Source organism: Galeopterus variegatus, unplaced genomic scaffold, assembly GCF_000696425.1.
Source record: "Galeopterus variegatus unplaced genomic scaffold, G_variegatus-3.0.2 Scaffold2181, whole genome shotgun sequence".
NCBI classification, from domain to species: domain Eukaryota; kingdom Metazoa; phylum Chordata; class Mammalia; order Dermoptera; family Cynocephalidae; genus Galeopterus; species Galeopterus variegatus.
The window spans coordinates 9,225-24,887 of NW_007728292.1; the positions used below are offsets into that span (position 1 = coordinate 9,225).

General features: G+C 38.3%; 1 protein-coding gene and 1 pseudogene across 6 annotated transcripts in view; one reads left to right on the forward strand and one right to left on the reverse strand.

Moving 5' to 3' along the window:
* The window catches only part of ATRX (alpha thalassemia/mental retardation syndrome X-linked), a 206,356-nt gene that overhangs the window by 774 nt on the left and 189,919 nt on the right, over positions 1 to 15,663 (forward strand). The window contains exon 2 of one of the 5 annotated variants that reach the window (XM_008580865.1): positions 9,006 to 9,112. The exons of the other annotated variants lie outside the window; for them this stretch is intronic. The gene's annotated coding sequence lies outside the window, so the exon portion shown is untranslated. The remainder of the gene's footprint in view (positions 1 to 9,005; positions 9,113 to 15,663) is intronic. 5 annotated transcript variants of the gene reach the window in all.
* On the reverse strand, positions 6,009 to 6,708 carry LOC103597066 (annotated as a pseudogene). Its single transcript, XR_551083.1, has one exon. The product of XR_551083.1 is annotated as a ras-related protein Rap-1b pseudogene (transcript).

The window sequence follows — 15,663 nt, forward strand, 5'->3', positions numbered from 1 at the left end:
GAGGGGCAGGGGCGGGTGGGCAGACTGGAGGATGTGAGATCCTGGGGCGACGTAGTGGCATTTAGACCGCTGGAGACGGGAAGTACCCAGGCCTTGCGGGATCTTTTTCTTTTCCTGCAGCCCTCGGAAACAAGCCTTTTTTGGGGGAGTCGGGGAGTGGTGGGTCTTGCCAGGTGTTTAGATTCCTTCTCTATTCCAGATCCTGGAGGATATCCTTGGGTGAATTTATCTCTAGCCAAAGGGATACTAACGCAGGGTATTGCTTCCAGAGGACCCCAGGATACTACTTTTTGTAAAACCCAGCTTTAATGGGACCTCAAATGTTTCCCCACTTCTTGGGCAAATTTTGAGTAGAAGTAACTAAGACTCTGTTTATTTATTTATTCATTCCATGAGGGATGGAGAGCAGGTTAACGTGGGTTGATGCAAAGTAACATTGCAAGGGAAGCTGTGCCTGGCGGGCTGCTGCTGCTTCTTTTTTTTTTTTTTGTCTTTTGCGTGACCGGTAAGGGAATCGCAACCCTTGATGTGGTGTCGCCGGCACAGCACTCAGCCAGTGAGCGCACCGGCCAGTCCTATATAGGATCCGAACCCGCGGCGGGAGCATCGCTGCGATCCCAGCGCCCCAGGAGAGTGCGCCACGGGCCGGCCCATGGCGGGCTACTTCTTACCAATCAAGCTCGTTTATTAGGTTCTGGCTGTTTTTCTCGTGTGGTTCTGATTTGCCTCTTGACAGTGTCTAAAACTTTGGGTAGTTAATGTTAAATGTGTATACCACTTTGACAAAGGTGGCTGGCTGGCTTGCTTTTCAGGCAGTTTTCGACATTTGCCTTTTCATCCCCCGACGTGAATTAAGTAATTTTTCTACTCTGAGATGCATCCTTGACGCCTAGTGGAAAAATGAAATTACAGGGAGTACGGATTAGAATTGCATTCTTGGTTGGCAAAATGTACCTTTGAGCAACTATTAAGATGGCCTACGTTTTTAGAGCACTTATAGCTAGAATGTAGAATTTGGGAATGAGACTATGATACTTAATGCCTGTTTTTCTTCATTAACAAGCCGTAGGTAGATGATGTTTTCCTTACCCGGAGAAAAATATACTTTAGTTCTTAGTTATAGATCCCTAATTGTGTAAAGATTGTGGCTTTGGTTTCTGAATTTGTTTCAGTTGGCTCAAGTACAACAAACCTTTAAGGTGATATTAGGCATGTAAGAGGTACCCAGTATAACTTGCTGGCTGTTTATTATCAGGCAGTCATGTTCACATGCATGAATGGTGTAACTTACAGTTAAATATGACCTCTAGATTTTACTCCGTCTTACAAAGTCTACATTTAAAATCATAGGTTGAACTTGGATTTTCTTCCCCTTTTTAGGGTGAACAAATAACATAAATGGAATTTCTGAATAGAATAATACATTTTATGCCAGGGTCAGTTTTTCTGACTGGTCTTGAATTTTTGTAGATCTTGGTGGTAAGAATTATAATCATAAATAAAATTATGTGCTTATCATTGTCCTTCACATGTATAATCTTGATTCTCAAAATAGCCCTATGGGGGTACACACTTAGTTTTCTCATTTTGCAGATGGGGAAACCGAGGCACAGAGAAACCAAAGAACTTGATCAAAGTTATACAGCTTGCAATTGGAGGAACTTAAGTAGAACCCAGTCTTGACACCAGAGCTTATGTTCTTAACCTCAAATCATTAATACCTTCTTGAACTGCCAGGTCTAACCTGATTATGACCATTTAAATTTATCCGAGGTTTTACAACCGAAGAAGTTTATGTTACTCTCATTTGTTGTAGGTCTGTGATTTTGTAACTGTTTATATTGTTATATCTTTTATGTCCAGATGTATTGTATAGTGGGATAACTGAAACATTTAATTCCAGGAGAGTTTTAAGCTACTTGAGAAACCCCTTGTAAAGAACCACATATATACAGGGATTAATTAAAAAGTGTGATACTTCCTAATTATTTACTATGAAAGAACTCGGGCTGAAGTGTCATTCATCTCCAAAGCCATAATCACAGTTAAGGGAGAATTTGACGGGTAATGCTTGAGTGAATTGAACGCACAATACCACTTTACTCTTGATACTCTTCTAATGTGAAGAAGAAATAATATGAGCAGTTCTTTGCATCATCATTAATTTTATTTACACAGTGGTTCCAGATTTTTTCTTTATCAGATCTTCTGTTGAGCACTTAAAAGTAGGAGCACTTAAAAGATTAGTTCAATTTTTACTTGTGTTTATATAAAAAAGAAATGTTCTAGGATTCTATGGTGAAAAAATGGCCAAAAGGCAAGAGAGAGGAAAATAAACTGAGGACTGGACTAAATCATACAGGAATCAGTGGTTCAGTCTTTAAAGGTTTTGTTGTTGTTCTTAAAGCTTTTTTTGTTGTTTGTTTTGTTTTAAATAACATTGGCTTGTTTCTTTAAGGTTTTGGCATTATAAAAGATGAGTCTCTGATTGATAACTTTATTTTTATACAAAGATCTTCGTATTGGTAGATTTGATGGAACTTGTGATTCTAGTCCTCATGACAACTGGTTACTTGAAAAGCTGACAGTTGTGTAACTTGTTATGGGTCTTAAATTTAAAAAGGCAGAAGTTGTCTAAATTGAGAGATGTTGAATGTCTTATTGTCTGTTAGAGTGGTAGTTAAGAAGCAATTGCATAGTAACCTAATTGTTGAACAGTGTTATCTGTGAAATATTTGCATTTCCACTCTGTGTAAAGCATCAAGCTGGGCCTATGGAGGGGGAGGAGATGCAAATTTTATAAAGGGTTTTGAAAGTATTTAAATACTAATTGTTTGCTTATGTTATGGTTTGGGGTGAAAAGGACATTTGTGACCTTAATTTTGGTCAGGCCAGTTCTTCTTATTGGCAACCCTTGATATGTAGTTGGCCATAAGCTTTTAGTTTATATATCTTATTTCTAGAGGTAAGATAAATGTAGTACTTAAAAGAATATTTCTATATAGATATAGGTGTGTGAAATAATTTTTTTCATAAGAAAGTGTGTATTTATGTGCCTTTTTCACTTTTGGAGTCTAAATAAACTTATGGATTAGGTGACAGGATACATGCAATCCTTGAGTTTACGTGAAGTACCTTCCCCCACACTTTGAATGTTCTCTTGGATATTAGCAGAAGCTATTCAAATGGTCTAAGCCAGTGAAAAATGGTGCATAGATGTTCCTTTAGGAATGTTGAATATAGCAGAGCAGTAAAAGGAGTGTCTGAGTAGTATCTCTCTCTACCTGTATCCTAATGCTTGTCTTACGATCAGCTTGATAATTGACATCTAAGGTGTTTAAACTCCCATTTCTCCATCTGTAAAATGGGAGTAAGTTTAATAGATACCAATAAGTCCTGCAGGTGTTCTGGAGGAGGTAACATGTTTATAACAGCGGTTCTTAAAAGACATAAACTAGAGCTCTTTGGTATCTTCATTAATTTTTAGGAAAGTAAAGAGGTCCTGAGACTAATAGTTTGAGAACTGCTTGGTATAGAGGAATGAATACTGAACTGTGAGCCAAACCTGGGTTTTCTAGTTACAGCTCTGTTGCTTAACTGATTGTATGACCTTGGACAAATCATTTATCCTTTCCAGGCCTCTGCATTGTCATTTGCAGAATGAACTTCTGCTACATGCTCTATGAAGTTATTTTTTAAAAGATAATTCTGATTATATGAGTGTTGATTATTTAAAAATTTTGTCTGCCTTTTGGCAGGGGTAGGGAGAAGGGTGGTGATGAGGGAAAGTTTATTCAGTGTATGTCTTTTTTGCCTTAAAACTCACATGGTTAGTATAGGGGTTTTTTTGCTCATATTTGTCATAGTATCATGTACACATACTTTTGCAAGCATTTGTTGGAAAGGAAAAACATTTTTGCTGGGAAGTTTGTTAATTATTGTGGCTCAGGATGTGTTCTATTTTGAAAGATTACTATATCCATTGTACTTCTGCTCTTTTATGATTGTGTGAGAAATGCTCTCACCCATCCAATGCCAAAGGATGGACACGGAGACACGAGGTACAGTGAAGTGAGACTTCAATAACGGCCTTGCAAATTCGGGTGTCTGTGAATGGGACAGGCACACGGAAAAGGGCTGTAGCAAGCAATTTATTCCCTAGTACGCAAGTCCCTCCCCCCACTTCCTCGTTGGCTGAGTACTATGGGGTGCATAGTCTTCCCGAGTGAAGGCTAAAATTTATTACCCCCTTTGTCTGGGGGCTCAGGACAAGCCTGCGAAAAAGGCCCACTTAAGCCCTGTGAAAGGAGAAACACTAGGGAATGCAGAAAACAGTGGGGGCTAGTAACTAATTACCATCTCAAGGAGAGCTCTGTCTGTTCAGAGACCCTCTGGGAATAGGCTGGACCAGACAGACAACTTTTGGGCTGGGCCTGAATCAGTTAGAACACCCTCAGATAAGTCAATTCTGAAAGTGAATCACTTAGATTGTTGAGAACTTTTGGGTTGGGCCTGAGTCAGTTAAAACACCCTCAGATAAGTCATTTCTGAAAATGAATCACTTAGATTATTTTTCTTACAGATTGAAGATGATACTTTTTTTTGGCAAGTAATTATAATGCAAGCCCTTGCATGGCGATCCAAATTTATTGAACTATTGATGCTAAGTTATTGCACCACTTTAATTAAGGCTTTTAGTTTAAGTTTGGCCACCTCAAAGTAGTTGTAACATCAGGTTGGTCAATTTAAATACTGTGGCTCCCTGTTGGATAGACATACAATCTTTACACCCAAATGTTAATACATACAAAGCAACAAGGCATTGTTAAATAAAACAGCAATAGTTACTGCAAATTAGGCCTTGTGACCAATTACACATGATTAAAATTACTTCCCACATTCACATCCACAGTACTCGTCCACCACTCACAGTACTTGTCCACCATTTAACATTTCAACCAAAACGTTACACATGTGAAACAATCACTAACAGGCAAAAATACTAAACCTGTATATTTGGCATTGCAGATACACTTATGCATGAGCAAGCAAGGGATTCACAGTGAGAATCTACAGCTGTAGAAGCCTGAAAATGATTTACAAAAATTGTTAAAAAATTGTTTGAAAATATGCATTTGTTGTAGACCCCCACTGTAAACACAACTATAAACATTGTTCCCTATGTAAACAAAAAAGGAAACATAAAAAGAGATTTGAAAAGTCTGGACATTTCCTTCCCAACAGATATTAAAGGCAACGTCTTTAAGACATTATACTGAAAGGACTATTGTATTTTAAAGACATGATCACTGTCTCCACAAGTTTTTTAAGAATTAAAAAACCGATATAGCTGTGTTAATCAGAGCACTTATTTTGTACAGTACAATGATAATGACCTTGAATTTCTTAAAAAAAAATACAATAAGTTACAAGTCTCAAAGAAGCGAAGTCATCTGGAGTAGTTTATATAGGAGCTCTTTGGACTTTTTTTATTATGCTAAAATAGTGGAGCTTTTAGGATTTACATTATTGTACTCTCTAATACAAAGTTAAAGTACACAGTACACCATTTTCTTTTTTTTTTTTTTTTTCCTTTTTGTCTTTTTTACTGGCCGGTAACGGGATCGCAACCCTCGGTGTCGCGCCTGTACCGGGGATCGGCAACGGGATCGCAACCCTCAGTGTCACACCCGCGCCACACTCAGCCAGTGAGCGGGAACCGGTTACCACATGGGATCCGAACCCTCGGCAGGAGCGCCGCTGTGCTCCCAAGCGGCGCACTTCCTAGTGCGCCACCGGGTCGGCCTGACAGTACACCATTTTCATACATGTACAACATTGGTGGATGAAGAATGTCTCTTAGCAGTAAATACTGGATGTAGCCTCTGGTTTTACCATCTGCATACTCTAGGACTGTTATATAAGTAAAAATCTCTCTTGTGATACTGGAAAGTGATTAGAATGTGCAAACTGATATAGTAGCTTTCATCCGCCTGTTACAGGGTACCCACCACAGGAAAGTCCATTTAAGATGCTGGTAGGTTTAACAAAGTTGGAATGCTGGCACTGTTGAATTGGGCAACAGTTCTTCAGACCTGGCTCAGAGCTACAATGCATTTAGTATATTAAAGCAGCTGACATATTGACTTTTTGCAGGCCTTCCCAGGCACTGGAATTTTTCTGTTAATTTGCTGCACTAGGTCATAAAAGATCTCATTAACATTTATATTTGATTTTGCAGAAGATTCTAAGAATGCACAGTTGTTCCATGGTCTTGCTAGATTTTGACCTTGTTCCTTTTCTACAACTCTTTTGTCTTCCAAGTCACACTTATTACCAACCAGAATCATTGGAACATGATCAGTATCTTTAACTCGAAGAATCTGTTCTCTCAGACCTTATAAATCGTTAAATGTGGACTGTGCTGTGATGTAATAAACTAATGCAAAGCCTTGTCCATTTTTCATGTACAAATCCCTAATTGCTGTGAGTTGTTCCGTTCCTGCAGTATCCAAGATTTCAAGCATACACTGTTGTGCATCTACTTCAACTTGCTTTCTGTAAGAATCTTCTATCGTAGGATCATATTTTTCAACAAAAATTCCTTGAACAAACTGTACAGTCAGAGCGGACTTTCCAACGCCTCCTGATCCAAGAACGACCAGCTTATACTCACGCATGATGCAAACTTGTCAATACCTATTACCTCTCACGCTGTTACTGGGTCCCCGCAGCCAGCATCCCCCCGCACTCTCTCTGGGTCGCCTGGCGCCACGGCAGTCCTGCTGCTGCCGCCGCTCTGGCTCTGAAGATGATACTTCTGAAAAGACCATTAGTTCTAGTTCTTTTTTGCCCTGGGAAAAGGTTCTTTGAATTTTGTGCTTGCTATTTTCATATCCTGTCTCTGAGACTTAGTATCTCAGTTTTGTCTTGAAGTAGCCATTCCTGGGATCTGTAGTCCAGCCATTCCTGGGATCTCTCTTAACTGTTTAGTTCAGTATTTGTTCTAAGAAATTATTGGCATGGCAATGGTGTTCACATGTATATATCCTACACTCCATATTTTGGGGGAATGCTTTATTAGTTGATTAAATGCTTGAGTATCATCTAGGGGCTAGGTAGGCACTGTGCTAGGGTATGAAAAGGGTAATTCCTGCCGCCTTAAGGCTAAGAATGTCTAGTGAGAGAGACAGGTAAGTAAATAAGCAGTTATAAAACAGTGCTAGTAGGAAAATATGTTGGTTCTGCTAGGGATCAGAAATGAAGAAAAGCATAATTTTGGGGATGTCTAGAAAAGTTTTACAGAGGAGATGGTACCTGTATTGTGTCTTTTTTTTCCCCCTTTGGCAACTGGCCAGGACAGGGATCGAACCCTGGACCTTGGTCTAACCAACTGAGCTAGCCAGCCAGCCCCTGTATTGAGTCTTGAATGAGTAGCAGTTAAGGATTGGCTGTGAGAGGGCAGTCCTGGTAGAGGTACTAAAGATTAAGGCTAACTCATAGTATGGCTCAAGATTGGTCTTATTTTCCACATAGCAGAGGAAATAAGACATGTACACAAATAGTTTTGGAGCAGAATATGAAGTGATAAATGCTGCATAAGGTAAAAGTAAGTTGCTGTGGGATTTCAAAGTAGGAAGACATTTCTGATAGGGACCAAGGAAATGTTTATAGAGAGATATCGTTTGAATCTGGCCCTTGGAAGATGGGTACAGTTTTGACAAAGACGACTGTGGGAGGATTCCAGATGTGAGGAATAGCAGCTTGAGCAAAGGAATGTTGTATATATTAGCATTTTCTATTTGGAAGAAGTCAACTTAGAATTTTTAACTCAGCTCCTGGACAAGTATTATATTTATATGTTAGCTTTTGTGGCTTGATGATCTTTTAAAAGTTAACGTGTTCCCTTGTGAATGAGCCTTATAATTTCAATTCAGAACTGTCAAAAGTGTTACCTACTTTTCTTAAAGATTGCATAGAATTTAATGCACAGGTTTTGAATGACTATGATCAAAATCTATCTTTAGTTGTCTTTATTTTAATCATTTGAAGTGGTCAGTGAACGTCTGGGTAACATTTGACTTATGAAATCCAAAATCAAAAATAATTTATTTTTGAGTAATACTGGATTCATTATTTTGCTTATTTGGATTATATTAGTTATTTTAGTTTATTTGGTAGAATTCCAAATTTAGTTTCTGCTGTAATGCTTGTATTGAAAATGTGAATTTGGGGCCGGCCTGTGGCTCACTCGGGAGAGTGCGGTGCTGATAACACCAAAGCCACGGGTTTGGATCCCATATAGGGATGGCTGGTTCGCTCACTGGCTGAGCGTGGTGCTGACAACACCAAGTCAAGGGTTAAGATCCCCTTACCGGTCATCTTTTAAGAAAAAAAAAAAGAGAAGAGGAACAAAATAATAGACTGTAGGCTAGAAAGGATCTTATCAGACATTGAAAAGAATGGCTATTTTAATTGGTCTTTTAAAAGAGCAGTGATGGGGCCGGCCTGTGGCTCACTCGGGAGAGTGCGGTGCTGATAACACCAAGGCCACGGGTTCGGATCCCATATAGGGATGGCCGGTCAAAAAAACATCAGGGAACAATTTGAGCATAAGGCAAATTTTGCATTTGCTTTTGCAGGATTTAATCTGCAGGGTCAGGGGTAAACAAACTGTGGCCTACCAACTGGTGGCCTTTTAAAGTTCTGTTGGAATACACCTGTGGCCATTTGTTTATATTTTCTATTGCTGCTTTTGCACTGGAATGGCAGAGTTGAATAGCTGCAAAAGAGACCTTATGGCCCACAAAGCCAAAAATACTTTCTGGCCCTTTATAGAAAGAGTTTGCTGATTCCTGCACTTGGTAAATCCAAGAAACTGCACCCAGCTGAACAGAGCTGCCTAAAAATACATGCATATACATTCGCACACCTCAAACATCTACCAGCTACCTCAGTTTACCACTTGCATTATGAACCACACCCATCCACTTCTGTTGTTACAGTTTTCCATCGATTTCAGATAACCTTCCTTCCACCACTTCACAATAATTCACGAGCTGCAACCCTTCTGATGCCCACTTCCACAAGCAAACTTCAGGTCTTTCTCAAGGTAAAGTGCTATATTTATTGTTGTATTTGTGCATTTTGTAATCTTTTAACATGTATAAACTGTGTAAAACTGTGTGAAGGTACTTCAAATAGTTCATGGAAAAATGGAATTAAAAGATATGATAGAAGATGGAATTAAAAACAATTCTTTCCATGAACTTTTTGAAGACTCCTTGTATTAGGTTTCTATCTTTTTTTAAAAAGGGTGTAACTGACAAAGTTTTTTGAGTTTTGCTTCTAATCCCACTTCCCCTATGAGTTCTATGATGTTCATTGCACAATTTTCTGTAGTTTGGTAAATTTTAGGAACCCATATCTTACATTATTGAGGAACTGACTGTAATTCTCATCCTGCAAAAAGTACTAATTCATGCACCAAATATTTCTTGGGTGGAATGACAGTTAGATGAGTTAATGGACATATAGCACTTAGATTAGTGGTTGGGATGTAATAATTACTCAAATGTTAGTTGTTATTGATTGCTATTACCATGTGCCAGGAACTGTTCTAAGTACTGCATTGATGAACAAGACAGGTAAGAGCCTTGTCCCCCTGGAGCTTATATTATACTTAAAAAAATCTATATTAATATACATTTTGCCTAGTAACCCAGCCTCCTCCCCTCTCCAGAAAATGTTTTGGTGTTATTACTAAATGTGTTTTTAGGGTATCTGGTTAGCTTATTTGGTAGAGCGTGGTGCTGATAATACCAAGGTCAAGGGTTTGGATCCCCGTACTGGCCAGATGCAAAAAAACCCCCACAAAACCCTCAAAAACAAAACAAACAAAAAAATCCAAGAATATCCATTCATAGATCAAAGGCTTTTTTTGGGGGTGGGGGGCAACTGGTTGGTTAGCAAAGTTAGCTAACCTGCCAGTCCCAGAGACATTTGTAATAAAACAACTTTCTAGTCCATGTCTCATTGATTTCATGTAATATTTTATTGAATGATTGTTTTTTATAACTGTAACCTCAGAAGACAAATCTGATCTACTTTTAGGGAGATAAAGAATGATTATCCGGGCCGGCCCGTGGCTCACTCAGGAGAGCGTGGTGCTGACAACACCAAGTCAAGGGTTAAGATCCCCTTACCGGTCATCTTTTTTAAAAAAAAAAGAATGATTATCCCTTTTTACTGTATAAAAGGTTAAAAAAATATAATTTCAGACTTATAGAAAATATGCAAAGTATGCAAAAATAGTACAAAGATTCTCATGTGCCTTTCATCCAGATTGAGCAAATGGTAATATTTTACCACATTTACTTTATTATTCTCTCTCTATTGTTATTTTTCTGCATCATTTCAGAGTAAATTGCAGACATGATGTTCCTTTACCCCTAAATACTTCAATATGTATTTCCCCAAACCAGGAATATTCTACTGTATAACCCCAGTATAGTTAGCTAAATTGGAAATTAGCATGGATACCATACTATTTTCTTATCTACAGACCTGATTTACATTTTGTCAGTTGCTTCATAATGTCCTTCATCGTGAAAGACACAAATTTATTATTTTCTGATCCACAATCCAATTCTGGAACACATGTAGCCTTTCATTGTCATGTCTCTAATGTAATTTAATCTGGAGAATTTCACCTTGCCATTTTTTCATCTCACCATTTTTAAAAGAACATAGGCTAGGGCCGGCCCGGTGGCGCACTGGATAAGTGCGCCGCTTGGGAAGCGCGGCGGCGCTCCCGCCCGAGGGTTCGGATCCCACATACAGACCGGTTCCCGCTCATTGGCTGAGCGAGGCGCGGGGGCAACACTGAGGGTTGCGATCCGTTGCCGGACACGGAAAACGACAAAAAACAAAAAAAAAAAAAAAAAAAGAACATAGGCTAGTTGATTTGAACTTGTCTGATGTTTCCCTGTGATTATGTGTTTTGGTAGGAATATATTAATTAGTTCATTCTTTGCCATTTAATTTAGAAATTTGAAGTTAGGCTTGGTTACTTTCTATAGAGTTGGGGAGAATTTGCCCACCTCTCATTTTTCTTGCTTTTTCCCTTTCCTACCTACCTCAGATACCCCTGAAGTTCAAAACCAAACACTCTTATTATGAATTTTCACGGTGTATTCTGATTATCTATTTAAAAGCAGAGAATTAAGGGTGAATGTTTCATATTAAAGTGACTGGACCTGTTACTTGTGAAGCATATGAAATAATACATTTCTTTCAAAGGCTGACTGTAGTTCATCCAACACAGCTTACTGAATATCTCAGTTCTTCTTTTTTTTTTTAAAAAAAAAAATATATAGCTTCAGATTACTTTCACTTTATTTTATTTATTTACTTATTTATTTTTTATTTTTTATTTTTTTCCTTTTTGTCTTTTTTCGTGTCCGGCAAGGGATCGCAACCCTCAGTGTCGCGCTCGTACCGGACCGGACCGGCAACGGGATCGCAACCCTCGGTGTTGCGCCCGCACCTCGCTCAGCCAGTGAGCGGGAACCGGTCTGTATGTGGGATCCGAACCCTCGGCGGGAGCGCCACCGCGCTCTCAAGCGGTGCACTGTAGCAGTGCGCCACCGGGCGGCCCCAGATTACTTTCATTTTAGCCTGAAGCATTTCCTTTAGCATTTCCTGTAGGGCAGGTCTACTAGCAATGAATTCTCTCATCTTTTGTTTTTTCTGGAAATTCCTCCTCTAATTTTCAAGGACATGTTTGCTGAATATGGAATTCTTGGTTGACAGTTTTTGAGTACTTTAAATATCATCCCACTCTTTTCTGGTCTCCATGGTGTTCAGCTGTTAATGAGGATCTACTGTGAATCTTAATGAGGAATCCCTTGTACTTGTCACTTCTCTTGCTGATTTTGAGATTCTCTTTGGCCTTTGACAATTTGATTAAATTATGTCTCAGTGTGGATCTCTTTGTGTTTATCCTGCTTGGAGTTTGTTGAGGTTCTTGGATGTAGGTTCATGTATTTCATGAAATTTGGGAAGTTTTTGGTCATTATTTCTTCAAATATTCTTTCTGTTTTCTTCTCTTTATCTCTTTCTGTGACTCATTGTGTGTGAGTATGCTTGATGGGCTTGTGCAGATCTGTAAAACTCTGTTAATTTTTCTCTGTTCTTTTTTCTTTCTGCTGCTCATGCTGGGTAGTTTCAATGGAGCTGTCTTCCAGTTCACTGATTCTTTCTTGTTCCTGTTCATATCTTCTGTTGAACCCCTCTGTAGTGAATTTTCATTTTCATTATTGTACTTTTAAGCTCCCAAATTTTATTTGGTTCCTTTTTGTTGTTTTGGTGGCTGGATGGTATGGGGATCCAAACCCTTGACCTTGGTGTTATAACACTGTGCTCTAACCAACTGAGCTAAGTGGCCAGCCCTTTTTTTTTTTTTTAAATATTCTTATCTTGGTGAGACATTCTGATTTCCTTTAGTTCTTTTTGTCCATGGTTTCCTGTAGTTCTTTGAGCATATTTAAGACAGTAGGTTTTAAGTCCCTGCCAGTAATTCTAATGTCACAGCTTCCTCAGGGACAGTTTCTGTTAATTTCTTTCTTTCTTTCTTTCTTTTCTTTTTTTTTTTTGGCAGTTGGCTAGTACAGGGATCCAAACGTTAACCCTGGTGTTATAACACTGCTGTCAAACCAGCTGAGCTAACCAGCCAGCCTGTGTTAATATCTTTTTTTTTCTGTGAATGGGCCAGAAATTACATTTGTGGCTTGCATATTTTCCCTGGGCAGCAGCAATCTTTTTTTTTTTTTTTTGGTGGCTTGCCAGTATGGGGATCCGAACCCTTGACCATAGTGTTAATCAGCACCATTTTCTACTGGGTGAGCTAACCGGCCAGCCCCTGGGCAGCATCAATCTAGATTGCCCACTTTTCGCTCCTGTTTAATATTAAGTTATATGGATATACTGTAATTTATCTATCTGCTATTGGTGGATATTTAGATTTTTTTTTGCTAATTAGGTGCTATTAAAAAGTGTTGCCATGAACATTCTTAAACATGTCTCCTTTGCACATATGCTAGAATTTCTTTAGGATATGTACCTAGAATTGGAGGTCAGCTTATTTTTTATTACATTTTAAAATTTTTGTTCTTTATTTTAAATTTTATTTTTCTTCTTTTTTATTATATTGCCAAATTGTTCTCCATAATGGTTTAACTAATTTACACTTCCACTGGCAGTTTGAGAATTTTCTTGTTCTACATTTCTTCATCGTGGCCAGTGTTTTTTGGTAGACAACTATAATTTCTTATTTTTTAAAATAAATTTTATTGTGCATATTTGAGGTTAACAACATGATGTTATGTATATATATATATATATAATAAAATGGTTATAACAGTGAAGCAGATTAACATCGCTATCATCTCACATAGTTACTTTTTTTGTGACAAGAACAGCTAAAACCTACTTGTTTAACGAACATCCCTAATACAATACAATTTTATTAACTTTAGTCCTCATGTTGTACATTAAATCTCTAGACATGTTTGTGCTATATATCTGCTATTTTGTGTCCTTTGACCTACATTTCCCCATTTCCTCTCCCCCACTCCTGTGGTAATAACCATTGTCTCATTTTCTATCTCTGTATTTGAGCTCTCTCTCTTTTTTTAATATTCTCACATATAAGTGAGATCATGTCATATTTTTCTTTCTGTGTCTGGCTTTTTTCACTTAGTATAATGTCCTCCAAGTCCATTCATGTTGTGGCATATGGTAGGATCTCATTTTTTAAGGCTGAATGATATTCCCATGTGTGTGTGTGTGTGTGTGTGTGTGTGTGTACCACATTTTTTATCCATTTGTCCGTTGATGGACATTAGGTTGTTTCTGTGTCTTGGCTATTATGAATAATGCTGCAATGAACATGGGAGTGCAGATATCTTTATGAGGTGGTGATTTCATCTCCTTTGGATATATACCCAGAAGAGGGATTGGTGGGTCATGTGGTAGTTGTTTTTAATTTCCTTAGGAACCTCCACACTGTTTTCCATAATGGCTGTACCAATCTGTAGTTCTCACTAGCAGTGTACTAGGGTTCCCTTTTCTCCACACCCTCGGCAATATTTGTTATTTCTTGACTTTTTTTTTTTTTTGTCTTTTTTGTGACCTGTAAGGGGATCGCAACCCGTGGCTTGGTGTCACCCACACCGTGCTCAGCCAGTGAGCACACCGGCCACCCCTATATAGGATCCGAACCCACAGCGGGAGCGCCACTCCACTCCCAAGCACCGCACTCTCCTGAGTGCGCCACGGGGCCGGCCCTATTTCTTGACTTTTTGATACTATCCATCCTTATGGGTGTGAGGTGATATAGTGGTTTTAATTTACATTTCCCTTATGATAGTGGTTTTGAGCACCTTTTCATATACCTGTGGGCCATTTTTATGTCTTCTTTGGAGAAATGTCTGTTCAGGTCCTTTGCAACTATTTTTTAATTTAGTTATTCATTTTTCTGCTATTGACTTGTAAGAGTTCTTTATGAATTTTAGATACTAATCCCTTATCAAATATGTGGTTGCTGTAATTTAACACTAAAGTCAGCAGCACAAACAAGTATTGGTAACTCTTTAAGTGAATATAAAATGTGTCAGCTTATTTTTCTCCATGAATCTTCTGTAATAGTCACCACACTCCTTTTTTTTTTTTTTGCAGTACTTGTGGTCTGAATAAGTAAAAATCAATTTCAAAATTTAACAGCCATGTTATTCTTTGCACTTTTCCTTCACCTTTTATTCTCAAACTTCTTACATGAAAAACAGAAGGATGCTATGGCTCCCATTAGTAGGCAGGCAATTATGCAACCAAAGAATATCTGCCTTTAAGTGCTGTTAGCTTGAAAAAGAAATTATGGCATTTATACATGATGAAATACTATGTTGCCATTAAGAATTATGTTTTAGAAGAATATTTAATGATGCAGGGAATTCACATTATATTAGTGAAAGGAAAAGGTTACAAAGCAGTAAAGTAACCATTCAGTTTTGTTAAAATCAGACATGCGTGTTAATATTTTCCCCTGTGATTATCTCTGGATAGTTGGATTTTAAGTGATATTCTGTTTTGTACATCACACTTTTCTTTATATTCCATTTTCTATAGTGGACTGACTATCAGGAAAGGGGGGTTGGGATGGGGAGAAGAGTCCTTAGGAACAATAAGCTAAAACTTCCACAGTTGGAATATTATTATAGTAAAGAGAAGAGATTAAATGAACTGTAGTTGTTCCCATTTTTAAGACAAGTTAATAATTTGCTTCGATTAAATATCAGGCTTTTCAGATGGAACCAAAGTGTATTATTGTTTACCCATTGTTTTTCCAGTATTAGAGGAATTTTTCTTTCTTTCTTTTTTTTTTTTTTTTTAAAAAAAGATGACCAGGTAGGGGATCTTAACCCTTAGCTTGGTGGTGTCAGCACCATGCTCAGCCAGTGATCTAACCAGCCATCCCTATATAGGATCTGAACCCGCGGCCTTGGTGTTATCAGCACCACGCTCTCCCAGGTGAGCCATGGGCCGGCCCTGTTAGAGGAATTTTTCCAAGAATGTCTCAAATTATTTAGGGATTGCTATTTAACT